Below are 16,057 nucleotides of genomic sequence, written 5' to 3'. Positions count from 1 at the left end.
CCAATACGCAAATCGATAAAAAAAATATTAATAAGTGGAGAGTGGACCCCACTAACGGAATTTGTTAATGGCGGGATAACGACAAGGTTACTGTATGAAAACTAAATGTATTTTAAGGTTACAGTATGAAAAGTTCTAAATGGAGGGGTACAATATGAAAAAGTGAAATTTAGAGGGTTATTATATAGAAAAACCCAAAAAAATAAATTGTGTAAACGTGGGTATCTCCCCTGTTTCATTAAGTTGATATATATACTCCCTACTAATAACAAGATAGATAATTCCCCACTAATAGCATGATAGATATTTCTCCACTAATATACTACCACACAGACTTAAAATTAGCAAAACTCACTAGTTCCACTTGTCTAACTACATTTATCTGATGTTAATCACCAATACTAAGAGAGGAATCACTAGAAATTAGGATTTATAATTTGAGGCACTACCTCCAACAGATGGAAGTCAAGTATGAAAGAAGGCTAAGATAAATTAAGTAGGATTCAATTTTTTTTTTTTTTTTTTTTTTTCTGACAATAGCAAATTATATTAATAAAATCAGAGTTTACAACATACGAAATAAAAACTAAAGCTTACTACTACATGACTTTTAACATTTAAGCCTTTACAACTTTCGACACTAAAAATCAAAATACATAACTGGAGTTGGCCGGACAAGTTGCGAATCAAGACTTCTTTATAGGCCAAAGAGCGGGTACCTACTTCAAAACATAAAGAGAGCAGAGAGTAATGAAACTGTTCGATCATGGCTAGTTCAACTTTACCTAGTGGGATCAACTTATCACCACTTAAGGCCTTCAAACCGATCACATGGACATGTGACCTTTCATACATAAGCTGTTTTTGTTGACAAGAAAGCTTTGACAACGTCGAGGCTCGAGAAACCCCAAAACAAAGTTTGGGCGCCTGCTTCGGATAGAAAAATTCAAGAGTAATGATCTCAATTATCACTACAATGAAGGGAGCAGAATGACAACCATAATCATTCCACCATAACACACACTTCACCCTAGCCATGGTCAACTTCTTGTTCGTCCTCCACACAACAGCTACACATGTTAACTCTCCCAACACAACAACAAAACCAAATCCCTTGACAAAGGATCCAAACTCCCTCCGCACATAACCATCCAATAAATTATAGCCAAAACAACCAGAAAAACAGAACAACAACCCAGAAAGGCTAAAATAAACCATACATAACTTTGAAAAATAAAGCAAACTCTGAATAACAAGAAGAAAATACATACTTAGGTAAGGCGACCAAACCAGAGAGCCCCTTTCGGAACCAAAATCCGAAACCATAATAGCAAAGAACCTCAAAACCCTAACCCTAACTTCACCGTTTCCGTCACGAACCACTCCTGACGACGGCGTTAGGCCTAGCCCTCCAGCGCAAGGACCCATGAAACCCTAACCCTAACTTTACCGTTTCCGTCACGGTCAAAATTACCAATGACCTTTATGACGGCGGTGTTAGGCTTAGTCCTTAGACCTCTTGTTTCGCCGGCGAAATCCTTTGACTATGAACCTCCCTCTCAAAGGTGGGTAACAAGGGGCTTCTCTAAATCGTCTTAGCCGTGGAAAAGGTCACAACAACACCTTCAAGACTGGAATTAAAAGGGGTTAAGAGAAAATAAGAGGGTGACGCCTCAGAATCTGAGGTCGTCTCAGAGCAGATCGAGAAGGGGAAAGAAGATGGGAGAAGAGAAGAAAGAGAAGAGGAGGAGGGGGAATCTTGAGTCTCACCGGCGATCTTCACCAACTAGAAGAAAGGAAAGCAGAGGAGGGCGGAGACTCGCCGGTTTACAAGAAGCAAAAGGGCGGAGACTCGCCGATTTACAAGAAGCGAAAAAGGAGGAAACCTCGCCGGAGAAACGGCTGCGGCGCCCGGATCTCCGGCGAGCACCTAGGTTTCCAGCAGAAGTTTTTCTTTGGAGTAGGAGAGAGAACAAAGAGTTTAAGGAGTTGATAGCGAGATGATTCTTTTTTAAAGTAGGATTCTTACATCCCATTTTTTGCACAAATTTCAATCAATAAATTACATACAAAATACGATGAATTAAACAAGATCTCACATGAAAATATTTCGACTAATATTCAAATTGAATTTAACTCTATGAAGATACTAAAATTTCCAGGTGTAAATGGTAAAGTAAATGAAGCGAGTAAGAATATGTTCACCTTATATTAGTTATTTAAGCGTATTTGTTTGTATTATAAATGATCAAATCAAACTTGAACAAGTCAAATTAGATAAGATCTTTATACTTGTGTTTATTTATCGGTAAATATCTTTATTTTGGTACTTCCTCCGTTTTCTGTATAAGCTAGAGTTGGGACTTTCCACTGTTCATATTTTATCATAAACTTAATTTTTTTACCAATATATAATATATAAGTATGATCATATACTATGCTGTTGGATTTGTCATAATGTCAACTTTTATAAATTAATTTTTTCATAATTTTAACTAACCTCAAATTAAAGATATTGATGGTCAAAGTTGTGTCTTGGCAAATGTGCAAATCCAACTCTAGCTTATTAAAAAAAAAATTAAAAAAAATTAAATAAATAAAGCAGAGGGAGTAATAAAAAAATTATGAAAATTTCATATTTGGAAAGAATACATCAATACAAATTTAATTATATCCCATTTGATATTTTATTTTGATTAGATCAAATCAAACAAATAGGGTAAATTTAGTCAAATTTAAAAATCAAATTAGATAAGATCATATGGTAGAGTATGTAAATCGATTATTGGCTTTAACCATCAGCTTAACTTTTGGTTGAGTTGATTCTCGAACATGATATTAAGAATCAACGTGATACAAAAGTTACTGGTTCGAATCATCCACCCCTCCTTTTAAAGTGGGATATTAAGAGCTATGTATGGTGGGTCCCATGCTACATCCACATTCCAAACCTAATGAGTTCTCATAAGAGGGAACGTGATAGATTATATAAACCAATGTTGGGCTTTATCCATGACCATTAGCTTAACCTTTTGGTTGAGTTGATATTTTAATAATATCTAATTAAGCGAAATGAATGTAATTAATATTTGAAATTGATTTGCAAACATATACACTCTCCTTTTTATATAAGTGTTACACTTATCAAATGTACAAATTTTTATTAAATTGTTACACTTCCATTTTTGACGACAATTATTTTTAAATTTTAATATGAGATGAGTAACATTGTACTTTGTATGACTGAACTTGGAACAAGAACATCAATCCATTTGACTGAGTCTGTAAGAGAAATGCCTCACAGTATAAGGATGTCAGTCCATTGTCAACTTAGATTTGCCTAATCCTGACCAAAATACTTTCTTAACTGTCAACATGATTAAACATATTCTGTCTAACTTACTGGCTCCTGCACTTTTTTGGCGTATTATAATGCTGGCATATTGTACAAGAAACATATATTAAGAAAATAATCAGCATAATTTTTTTTATTATTGGTTAATTATCTAGATAATTTAAGGATAGAATTAGGAATTTAGAAACACTAATTCACCAAGTTAAGTGGTCTACAGCTCCGTATATGATTTGGTGTCCGCCAATCATGCCTTCCAAAAAGTGAGAAAGTTTAAGTTTATGGTTTTAGATGACAATTTTTTGACTTTTTTTAATCATGTTTTTCAATCATATGATTTGTCAAGCTGGTCAAGGAAGAAAATGAAGGTATTTGCTGCTTTGATTTGCTGAAAATGCTTCCCAATTAGTTTTCACTTATTTTAATTTGACGGAAAATATTATTTTCCGAATTCAATATAATTTTCTCATTTTCTATTGTTTGATTTGTAAAGAGTAAAAACAATTTTTTGAGAATTATACTTTTCTTTAAAAAAGAAAGAATGTTAAATTTCCCTTTCAACTTCTGGATTACACAAGATTTAATGTGATTACAAATACAATAGTTCAAATAAAAAATAGACACAATAAAAAGCCGATCCAAAATAAGAAAATAATACTTTCACCGATCCATATTATTACACATGCAACATACTTTTGTGCATACAACGTACTTTTAAAGACTAGATTTGAGGGTGTAAATAAGCAAATTAATCAAAATCTCAACTTTATAAAGAGAATATGGGGTACTAAGTTTTCTCAAGTATATATGTACCATTCTTCAAAATATATATATATATATATATATATATATATATATATATATATACCACCACGTAGTCCATTAATAAAGAAAGTTGTGTCAAAATAGAATACGGTTTCATATGCACTTGGATACAAACCGTATCCTATTTTCACACAACTTTCTTTATAAATGGATGTGTCACGTCAACATATTTTGGATACATATATATTTATTCATTATTTTTTAATTGTAACTATTCCATTTAAAGAAATTATAAATTAATTGCAATATTACTTTATTTGGACAATATTTCTCTCTATCTCTCTTTTCATCGCATGAATAACTTTTTTTTTTTTTAATTTTTTTTGTAAATTTTTAAAATTCACTTTCTATCTCTCTCCTCTCCTATAAACCATGAAACTCCCCTATTTTGCAATTAAAAAAAAAAGGTGCATATTGTATATATATACTATGATATTTATATATACAATACTCTTATTCGATGCATTGAGTGCTAAGATGGTCAGCATATTGTAAAAGTTGTTCTTTTCTTCCATACGTTGAGATGTTGGAAAGGACCTAGATAGAAGATGATTATAAAAGAAGGCCAAGATTAATTAGGTAAGAATGTAAGATTCTTAAAATGATGTATCGTTAAGGTTATGATCACAATAATCACATAATAATGATTTTGTTGTGATCTCTCAAACTAGATGCTTTGTACTCAGTGTTACTATTGTCTGGTTCACTGACCAGATACAAATTAACGTTACACAAGGATATCTTTGATAATTAATGATCATGTTCATGTATGGTGGGTGACTTGGGCCTATCAGTCCAAAAGACTAAAATTGGTTGATACTAATGAGTTGCATGAGGAAGTTGTTATGTATTTGTAAATCGGCTATTTCACCGAATGTTACTGAGTAATTGCAAAATTCACCAAATGTCATCAAGGTTTTCAAAATTCACCTAATGCCACCGAGTTTTAAGAAAATTCACCGAGTGTCATTAATGACTGACAGCCGTTAGTTGACCCCACCACTTGCCACGTGTCACCTTCTGATTGGTTCGTTATTAAAAAATATAAAAAATAACAAAAAAAAACACACACACAAAAAAAAAAAAAAAAAAAAAAAAAAAACAAACAAAAACAAAACTTGCAGCAAGCCAGCCATTCCAGCTACCCCACCGCCAAACCCCACCAGCCAGGTAGCGACAGGCGCTCCCACCACCAGCCAGCCTATTTCGGCAGCCCCCTTCCCCTCCCTTTCCTCGCACCCCCTTTCCTCACACCCCTCCACCACACTCTTCACCGCCGCCATACTATCACCATCAACAAACTTAACCAATCCTCCATTAACATCACCATTCTCACTCCCCTTCACTCCACCATTACCACTCAAATAACTCTCAACCGAAGCATTTCCGTTTCAATTACCAATTCCGTTCAATTTCAAGCTATCCACTCCATTAATCACCAGAATTTCCATTATCCACTCAAAAGGTTGATTAATTAAGCCTTCTGAGATTCGAGCAGAAGGTGGGCTTCTCCCCCTATTTTCGAGAGTTTGCACCGCTGAATTTGGGTTATTGAACCACCAGAATTTTTCGATGAGTTCCCGGAATCAGAGTTGCCATCTCCAGTGAGAATTGTTGGAGAGGAGGGATTTCGCGACGGGAAAGAAGAAGGGAGGGGGAGGGCTTGCTTCGGCGGCCGCCGGCGCGCCTGCCGAGGAGGGTGCAGGTCGTCGGCAGCAAGGTTTCGGGATTCGGCGACAGGGAGCGGGTGGTGGAAGGGGTGGTGGTTGGGTGGTTTTTTTAATTTTTTTATAATATTTTATTTATTTTTTTTTATTTTTTTAAAAACTGGCCAAGTAGAAGGTGACACGTGGTAAGTGGTGGGGTCAACTAACGGTCAACTAACGGACACTGACAGTCAACTAACGGAAATGGCATTTGGTGATATTTTCTTAAAACTCGATGGCATTTGGTGAATATTGAAAACCTTGATGGCATTTGGTGAAATTTGCAATTACTCAGTGGCATTTGGTGAAATAGCCAATTTGTAAATGCATACAAATACTAAAATAATGAAAAGCACATGAAAGAGAGAAAGGAGGAGAGAGATGGGTAAGTGAGACCACTTTTAAATGTACCACTGAAATCTTATATAATACCATTGACTACGTAGTGATATTATTTCTACACATAGTTAGTACCACTGAATGAATATATGGTACCACTACATACATAAAAAGTACCACTGAATGTTCAATGGTACTATTTAATCATCCAGTGGCACTATTAATCACCTAATGGTACTACTATAATATAAATTGAGAGAATATGAGAATATTTGTCGTGCCTTTCTCATTAATGATTAACCAATATATACAAAAGTATTCTAGGTTAAACAAGGAAACTACACAAGATAATTACCATAATACAAGATATAATTATCAAGAATAATTACAAAACAATATATACATAAATAGATTATTTACATAATCTATCACACCCCCGTAGTCGAAACTGGAGGTTGATGAACATTGAGACTGTCCCGAAAATCATCAAATAGAACCCTTAGGCAGACCCTTGGTGAAGATGTCTGCAATCTGGTATCGGGATGGCACATGTAGGACACGAACTTCGCCCCGTTGGACCTTCTCACGAAAAAAGTGAATGTCCATCTCAATTTGTTTAGTACGTTGATGTTGTACCGGATTACTAGAGAGGTAAATGACACTAACATTATCGCAATAAACTAGCGTCGCCTTTGAAATCGGACACTTGAGTTTCAATAATAAATTTTGAACCCAACACGATTCGGATACAACATTTGCAACCCCTCGATACTCTGCTTCAGCACTAGAGTTTGACAAAGTAGGTTATCATTTAGAGGACTAAGAGATCAAGTTATCACCAAGAAAAACACAGTATCTAGAAGTAGAACGACGAGTGTCAGGACACCCGCCCCAATCGGCATCCGTATAAGAGAAGAGGGAAGTAACGGATGACTTGTACAAATGCAAACCAAATTCAGGCGTACCTTGAATGTAACGAATAATTCGTTTCAATGCATTCATGTGTTTAACCTGAGGAGCATGCATAAATAAGCAAACTTGTTGCACAACATAAGAGATATTTGGACGAGTAAACGTCAAGTATTGTAAAGCACCACATAAAGAACGATAAGCAATAGGATCATTATATGGGCGCCGGTCTTAATTAGGGGATTTTTATCCACCAATCACCGTTTGACAAGTGGACCAACCAGGTTCCGCCACGTGTCCTTCACGTAGGCCAATAGGAGCCTGCCACGTGTCAATCACAGATACGTCCTCTACGGACCAAATTGAGACACGCCACGTGTCCACCCATGCCAAATGGGAAAACCGGCCAACAAGGCCCAATCCTGTTTAGAGGCCCGGTCAGCCCTAGGTTTACCCTAAACCTAGAGAGTGGCACGCTTCTCAAGACTATAAATACTTAATTAATCCTCATTAAAGGGGATCAAGCAATTAATCTCACCTGAAGAACGGAACAAAACAGAAACGTTACGGAACACACTAATAACCGGCTGATCTCGCTAACAAAGCAGATTACCAACATTAAACTCTCTCACCTAGAGAGACCTTATTACTTTAATTTCCGCATTAATTACTCCTTAATCAGGTACTAACTTGACCGTTGGAGGCGGAGCTCTCAGGAGTCTCCGTTATTTTGCAGGTACAGGCGTCCGGTTCCAGTCTCGGAATTGTAACTCTCCCGCAGGACATCAGAAAACCCCGAAACATTTGGCGCCGTCTGTGGGGAGAGTACTTCAGAGATGGCATCCAAGTCTGTACCGACTCCTGAAGAGAGGCGTCCCCTAAACGACCCTCAAGTTCAGTCGGACCATGACACCGAAAGTGAATTTGAAGTTGAAACTCATACAGCTCCAGACGGGACCCTAAGGGCCCGACGTACCCGTCATACCGAAAGGAGGGAACGGGAGCATCTTCAAACAGGAAGCGAGCCAGCAGGCGCACCGCCTGCTCGGCAACAGCCGACTGATGGGTCTGCTCCCATCACAAGGAACGAACTCATGACCTTCATGAGGGACTTCAAGGGAGAGATTCAAGAGTTGATCAACAAGAAGCCGTCTGCTTCAGTCAAGGAGCAGTCGGCCAAGAAACCTTCCACTTCACTGAAGAGGAAGCCAGTTCAAGGGCGAGAGGCGACTCCTCATCCTAAATCTAGGAAGCGGGAGCCACCTGCCCTTGATTTCACAAAATTCCGTTATCCTACAGGAAATAGGAAACCGGTTCGTCATATTCAGGCGGACGGGTCAAAGCAAACGTTCACAGATGCTCGGCTACTGCTAGAGCAGAAGAAGAGTGACCGATTGTCCGAGTCGGCTTCTACTTCACACTTTCAAGACAGTTTGCGAAATGCCTCGATGAGGCATACTCAGTCGTACCATGAGAGTCAGTCAGGCGGCACCTCCCGTCAGTCCGGCTTTCAAAGTGCCCAGGCGGTACCAAACTTACCATTTGTGCCGCAACAACAGTATTTTATGCAGCCACCTCCATTTGGTGGACCTACAGCAAAAAACGTCCAACCTATGGACTGGCAGCTACGGTTGCTTAGACTTGGTGAACAGCCGTCGGCCTTCTCCAAGGAAATTACTGAAGCCGCTCAGCCGGCCAAAGTGAAAAATGTACTAGTAGGCGCCTATGACGGCACTACTAACCCAGAAGACCATCTGATGGCATTCACCAACCTGATGTACCTTCAAGGGTTGGATGATCCCACTTGGTGCAAGTGTTTCCCAGCGACTCTCAAAGGAATCGCACAGCAATGGTTCGGCAACCTGCCGACTAGTTGTGTAAATAGCTTCAGGACGCTTGCTTACTTATTTGCCTCCAACTTCGCCATGAACATCCCTGCAAAGAAAACGACCCTTGATTTGGGAACAATTCAGCAGGGCGAGAAGGAGGGGCTTCGTTCTTACATCAAGCGGTTCAACCTGATGAGAATACAGATTCAAGGGTTACCGGATGAGGTAGCTTATACAGACTTTTTTAGAGGTCTCAAAGACGGGTCTACCTTCAAATTTGATTTGGTTCGAAAAAGGGTGGCGACTCTTCAAGAGGCCTTGATTGAAGCAGAAGCCTATATACAGGCGACTGATCTGTGTACGATAAAACAGTCGGACGGGAAAAGGTTCGACAAAAGAGAAGGACGACAGAAACAGTCGTCTAACAAAGATGAGAAAAGAAAAGAGGTCTGGGCGGCTGATTCCTCTAAACAGCCGACCCAGAAAAAGAAAAAAGAATTCAAACCATACTCCCCAAAGTATGTGTTTAACAAGGATAACCAGTTTATCCTAAAAGATATAAAGGGACGGATCTCAATTGAGAAGCCGGTCCCCATGAAGGGTTCTGCAAACAACCGGAACCAAGATAAAATCTGTGCTTATCATGATGACGTTGGTCATCACACCAATGACTGCATCAGTCTCATGCGGTACCTAGACCGCCTGGCTGAGCAGGGTGATCTTGACACTTATGTCAAGAAATCTACGGGGAACACTTCCTCAAAAAAGCAGTCGGCCAAAAAGAATCAACAGGCCGACAGCTCCGATACAGATGATGCAGTCGTCTACACCATTGCAGGCGGCTTCTCAGGAGGCGGCCCCACTATTAGGGGAAACAAAGATAATATAAGGCGGTTAGATGTAAATTCCGTTCACCAAGAACGGCCGTCCAAATATACATTTCCTGAGATTGTCATCACTGAAGAGGATCTAGGAGGGGTAAGGGGGCCGCATGACGACCCTCTCGTTATTGAATGTAAAGTGGCCAACCAGAGAGTTGGCCGAATCCTCATAGATACCGGGAGCTCCTCAGATCTCATCAGCAGCAAATGTCTGTCGAAACTGAAATATCAGACGGACTGCATACATCCGGCCTCCCACCCTTTAATAGGGTTTGGAGGAGGAGTCGTCCACCCACTGGGACGAGTAGATTTACCCATTCGCCTGGGCGAAAAAGGGGAAGGACGACACATGGTAGTCCGGTTCCTAGTAGTAGAGGAACTCTCGGCCTACAACATGATTCTGGGTCGACCAACCCTGAATAATTCCAAGGCTGTTATAATCCCGTCTCTTATGTTGCTCAAGTTTGAGAGGGATAATGGAACAGTCGGCTCCCTAAGGGGAGATCAGAGGATGGCCCGAGAGTGCTATCTCTCGGATGTCAAGCCCACTGTTATGGCCACTGGGTCAAGTGGTGAAAAAACAGACCTTGACAATGTCAAGGAGAGTGCGCCTGTTCAAGAAGCAGGCGGCAAAAAGAGAAAGGCGTCCCAGACAGAGTCCGCAAGAAAAGCGAGAAAATAGCAATCATTGGCAGAGGAGCGGCCGGATGAGTTCCGCCCTCAGCCGGCTGGTGAGCATGCGGACCTAATATTAGACGACTCACGTCCTGACCGAACAGTCAAAGTTGGGACGACTGCTCTGAGAAACCTTGGTGACGACTTTCACAACCTATTGAAAGAATACAAGGACATCTTTGCATTTGAAGTCCATGAAATGCCAGGCATTAGTCCTGATCTTGCGGTACATAAACTCGCTGTGGATCTGAAAAAGAAGCCGGTACGGCAAAAGAAGCGGAACCATGGCGAAGAAAGAAGTCAGGCGGCAGCCGCCGAAGTTAAAAAATTACTTGATGCAGGGTTCATTCGGCAATGTTACTTCCCAGACTGGGTTGCAAATGTGGTGCTTGTTAAAAAGCCGAATGGCACCTGGCAAATGTGTGTAGACTACACAGACTTAAACAAGGCGTGCCCCAAAGACAGTTACCCTCTGCCTAAAATTGATAACCTGGTCGACTCAACAGCCGGCCATGCCTTGATGAGCTTTATGGACGCCTATTCTGGTTTCCATCAAATTCCTTTATGGAAGAAAGATCAGGAGAAGACGGCCTTCGTCACTGATCAAGGGTTATACTGTTACACGGTCATGCCGTTTGGTCTTAAGAATGCCCCGGCTACCTTCCAACGAATGATAAACATAGTGTTCTTTGATCAGATTGGGAGAAACGTCGAGGCATATATTGATGATATGATTGTCAAGACTAAACTTCAGAAAGATCATCTGTCGGACCTCCGAGAAACTTTCGCCACACTCAGGCGGCACCATGTCATGCTCAATCCCAAGAAATGTGTATTTGGAGTTGAGTCTGGGAAATTTCTCGGATTCCTTATCAATCAGAGAGGAATAGAAGCGAACCCTGAGAAGGTGCAGGCGGTCATTGACATGCAGTCGCCTCGTACCATCCGAGAGGTTCAGAAGTTAACAGGTTGTCTGGCGGCCTTGGGAAGATTTCTAAGCCGATCAGGCGACAAATGCCTATACTTTTTCCAGGCAATTAAGAAAAAGGCAAGGTTTGAATGGGGGCCGGATGCTGAGGCCGCCTTCCAGAAATTAAAAGTTCACTTGCATTCCTTGCCGAGGCTGGTCAGCCCTTTGCCCAAAGAGGTTCTCTACATGTACCTGGCCGTCTCTGATCATGCGTTAAGCGCTGTTCTCCTTGCTGAAAGGGACGGCTGTCAGTTCCCGGTCTACTTTGTCAGTCACGTACTGAAAAATGCCGAGTTGAGGTATCCCCTAGTGGAGAAATTTGGTCTTGCACTCTTCATGGCTGTTAAAAAATTGAAGCCCTACTTTTTGGCACATACAGTCGTCGTGTATACAGACCAACCTATCAAGCGGCCGCTGACCATCATGGAGTCGTCATGCCGAATGATCAAATGGGCCATAGAAATACAGAGCCTCGAAGTTACTTTCGAGCCTAGAAGAGCAGTGAAGGGGCAAGCCTTTGCTGACTTTATTGTAGAGATGACTCGTCCTCCTGACTCTCAAGTTCCAGACCAAGTCTGGAAGGTATATGTGGATGGAAGCTCTACTTCAAATGGTTGTGGAGTAGGCGTCATATGTCAGTCGCCAGAGGGCGACAGGTTCGAGTATGCTCTACGCTTCAGTTTTCAGGCTTCAAACAATGAGGCAGAATATGAAGCTTTACTAGCCGGGATCCGCATGTCCAAGGCGGCAGGGGCAAGAAAAATAGACGCCTGTTCCGATTCACAATTGATAGTGAGTCAGTACAATGGCGAATACGAAGCAACCCATCCGGCCATGATCAAGTATTTACAGGCGGTCCGACAAGCAGTCGGCTCCCTTGAGGATTTCCATCTGATCCAAGTGCCGAGATCAGAAAACAACCAGGCGGATGCACTGTCAAAATTAGCATCATCCGCCTCCTCTGATACTCCTCGAACTGTTTTTTGGGAAGTAATGGAGAAGAGAAGCATCGAGGAAAACCCTATTGGAATCCTAGACAGAAGCTCAACCTGGATGGATCCAATCAGGGCATATCTGACAAACGGTACACTGCCGGATGATCCTCAACAGGCGGCAGCACTTAAAAAACGAGCCACCTGTTTTGAAATGATTAAGGGAGAACTTCACAAGAGGGGGTACCTTCAACCCTTCTTAAAGTGTGTTACTCCAGAAAAGGGACGAGAGATACTAGATGATCTTCACTCTGGTTACTGTGCTTCTCATATAGGTGGTAGGATGCTTGCTCAAAGGGCAAGGCGGCAGGGCTACTTTTGGCCTACTTTGGAAGCAGATGCAATGGAGATGGTGAAAAAATGTGACAAGTGCCAAAGGTTTGGCAAACTAATTCACCGTTCGGCTACTGACCTCACTACCATTCACAGCCCACTACCGTTTGCTAAGTGGGGCATGGACATTCTGGGTCCATATACGCCTGCTATAGGCGGCAGAAGGTACATACTTGTTGCCGTTGACTACTTCACTAAATGGGTAGAGGCGGAGGCTGTAAAGGGAATCAAAACGAAAGATGTAATTTCATTCATTTGGAAAAATGTCATCACTCGGTTCGGGGTTCCCATGTCTATGGTTTTTGATAATGGTCCCCAATTTGAGACGCCTGTTCTCAAAAGCTGGTTGGGTGACCAAGGAATTGCAAACTACTTTGCATCTGTCGGCCGTCCACAAGCAAACGGCCAGGTAGAAGCCTTTAATAAAATCATCTCAGACGGTCTCAAGAAAAAGATTGAACGAGCAGGCGGCCTATGGGCGGATGAACTACCACATGTTCTCTGGTCCATTAGGACGACTGAAAAAGGGGCGACTGGAGAAACTCCATTCCTCCTAACTTACGGTGCGGAAGCTGTTCTTCCAATAGAACACTACGAGCCGACTCTTCGAGTAATGCTATATGACGAAGAGGCAAACTGGGAAGCCATGCGCCTGGCATTAGACTCACTTCCTGAAAAGAGGGGCAATGCTGTCTTGCGCCATGAGATCTATCGCCTGAGAATGACTAGATCATACAACAAAAAATTACACAGGCGTCCACTCAAAGTAGGGGACTTTGTACTTAGAAAAATGGAAGCAGTTGGTAGGGCTAATGAGTCTGGCAAACTAACTCCCAACTGGGAAGGACCCTACCGAATCTATGAGGAAGTCAGGGACGGTACCTACCGTCTGGAAACACCAGACGGACAACCGTTGCCTCGAACTTGGAATGTAGATAATCTTAAAAAATATTTCTTCTGAATGATGTAAAGTAAAGAGCTACTTAATAAAGTTTGCACTTACTATTCAATTTTGTATTACGAGGGGCATGCCGTCTATACCTTTACAGTCGGCTACTCTCCATTGAGTATCACTCTATCTTCAGAGGGGCATGCCGTCTGTATCTTTACAGTCGGCTACTCTCCATTGAGTATTTTACTCACAATACTTAGCTAAAAAGATTAGGGCCTGGCCGACCCTGTGCCTAACAGGCGGCTACCCTTCTTTTACTTAGCACCTACGTTCACCAAGAACTTACCAAGGCCACCGGCCGAATGATCAGACCAGGCGCCAAGCCAACTGATCAAATCTACAAAACAAATACGACCTGTCCCAACATCATAGCAGGCGTCCGACGGCATCCCTCCGGATGAAATTCGTCGCAGAGAGCAGCTCCCTTTTGGGTGGAACATTGTTCTATAAACTAATTACACGGCACCTATACGACTGTCCCCAAGGGCAACCACGTAGCCGTTTTTGAGACAAGGATAACTCTATCACTAACCAAACCAGTGGTAGCAGTTGACATCTGAGTCAAATGACCGCCTGTATTACTTGGGATAAATGCAGGGGGTACCTATTGAGTTAATAGCCAACAAACATTGGCGAATCAAGGGGTCTAGCCGGCCTACGCCGCCTGGTACCTCTACTTCTCAAACAAAAGTGACGGCGACTGAGTAACTCCAACGTTAACTCATAGTCACTCCCTCAAATTTGGTATGGAACCTAAAAGGTTTGAGTCATCCGCCTGTTTTTAACAAACAAGGGCACTCAAACCCCTATTCCTACTAGGTAATCTATTGAGTTAATAGCCAACAAACATTGGCAAATCAAGAGGATCAGCCGGCCTCCGCCGCCTGGTACCTCTACTACTCAATCTAGAGTGTGACGAAGACTAAGTAACTCCTATGTTAACTTAATAGTCACTCAAACTTAGTATGGAGCCTAAAAGGTATGAGTCGTCCGCCTGTTTTTAACAAACAGGGGCTCTCAACCACTACTCTTGCTAGGTTAACAAATTATGAGTTAAAAGCCAACAACATTGGCAATATAGGGAAACAACCGGTACCCGCCGCTTGTTATCTCTACCACTCAATTCCTTGGCGACTAGGTAATGTTCTATTTACTTGGTCAGACCACTTTCCTACTTGGTTAAAATTACAAAAAGACAGGCACGCCTGCCTAAAAGGATCCAGACAAAATAGTTCGGATACCGATTGAATAAATGGCCGACTGATCGTCTATCCTGGAAACAGACAACCAGTCGTCCAGGGGCATAGGCGGCGTACTAACTATCCGTACCTGTCTGCAACGTTCGGCCATGTACAACAGTCGGTCTAGTAAACAATGGGATATTAGATATGGAATACTTGGACAAATTTGAAGCAAAACAAAAATTCATTAAAAATAAGCCGGTCATTAAAGACCAGCAAAATATTCAAAGCCCCGGCCCCCTGGCCGGGTAAATACAAAGCAAACGGCACGCAGGCCGTGGAAAAAATACATTAAGCCTAAGAAGGGGGCAGTTCAGTATTAGCAGCTGCCGCCTGGTCAACACTCTTCTTGCTGGACTCGGCTTCAGCTGCATCCTCTTTTGATGCCTTACCCCCAAGTGGCACAAGTGCCACAACCGGCTCTTCCTCCTCCTCTAACGCATCTCCCAACGCCTCTTCTTCAGCAGCCGCCAGGATCTCTTGATTATATGTTTCCGAACACTGGCGGTACGTTCTTTCCCAAGAGGCAAAGTCGGCATTGGGGAACAGGCGGCCCCAAGTCATGCGCTGGATTTGAGCGGAGTCTTCCATCATCTCCCGGACGAGCTCTTTCTTCTCTTTCTCGGCCTTTTCCGAGAGCTCTTGGGTAAGACTCTTCGCTTGGCTCACCAGGCGTTCTTTTACGCTGGCCAAGGATTTCTCCATGGCTTCGTAAGAGTACATTTTTTGGCGAAGAGGTTTCAGCTCGGCCTTAAGATTTGTGATGGTCGCCTCCAGCTCGTCATTCTTCTTCTGGGTCGCCTCTAACTGAGCCCGAACAGCGGCGGTAGCCTGCGCCTGATAATAAAGAATATCAATGGTCAGTACTTCATTTTGGGCAATTTGAAACATTGCCTTATCACAGTTAGAGGCGGCCATAGCTTTTGCAGCCTTTACCTCTTTGTTTTTCCGATCAAGCGGCTTGCGAAGGCCGTTAACTCGGAGCAGGGCCTAAGTACAAAAAAAACAGGCGTCAGATTCCAAACAAAAAAGATAACAGGCGTCCTGGAATTC

The sequence above is a fragment of the Chenopodium quinoa genome, unplaced genomic scaffold (genome assembly GCF_001683475.1).
Source record: "Chenopodium quinoa cultivar QQ74 unplaced genomic scaffold, ASM168347v1, whole genome shotgun sequence".
In the NCBI taxonomy this organism is placed as follows: domain Eukaryota; kingdom Viridiplantae; phylum Streptophyta; class Magnoliopsida; order Caryophyllales; family Amaranthaceae; genus Chenopodium; species Chenopodium quinoa.
This window is presented reverse-complemented; position numbering follows the sequence as displayed.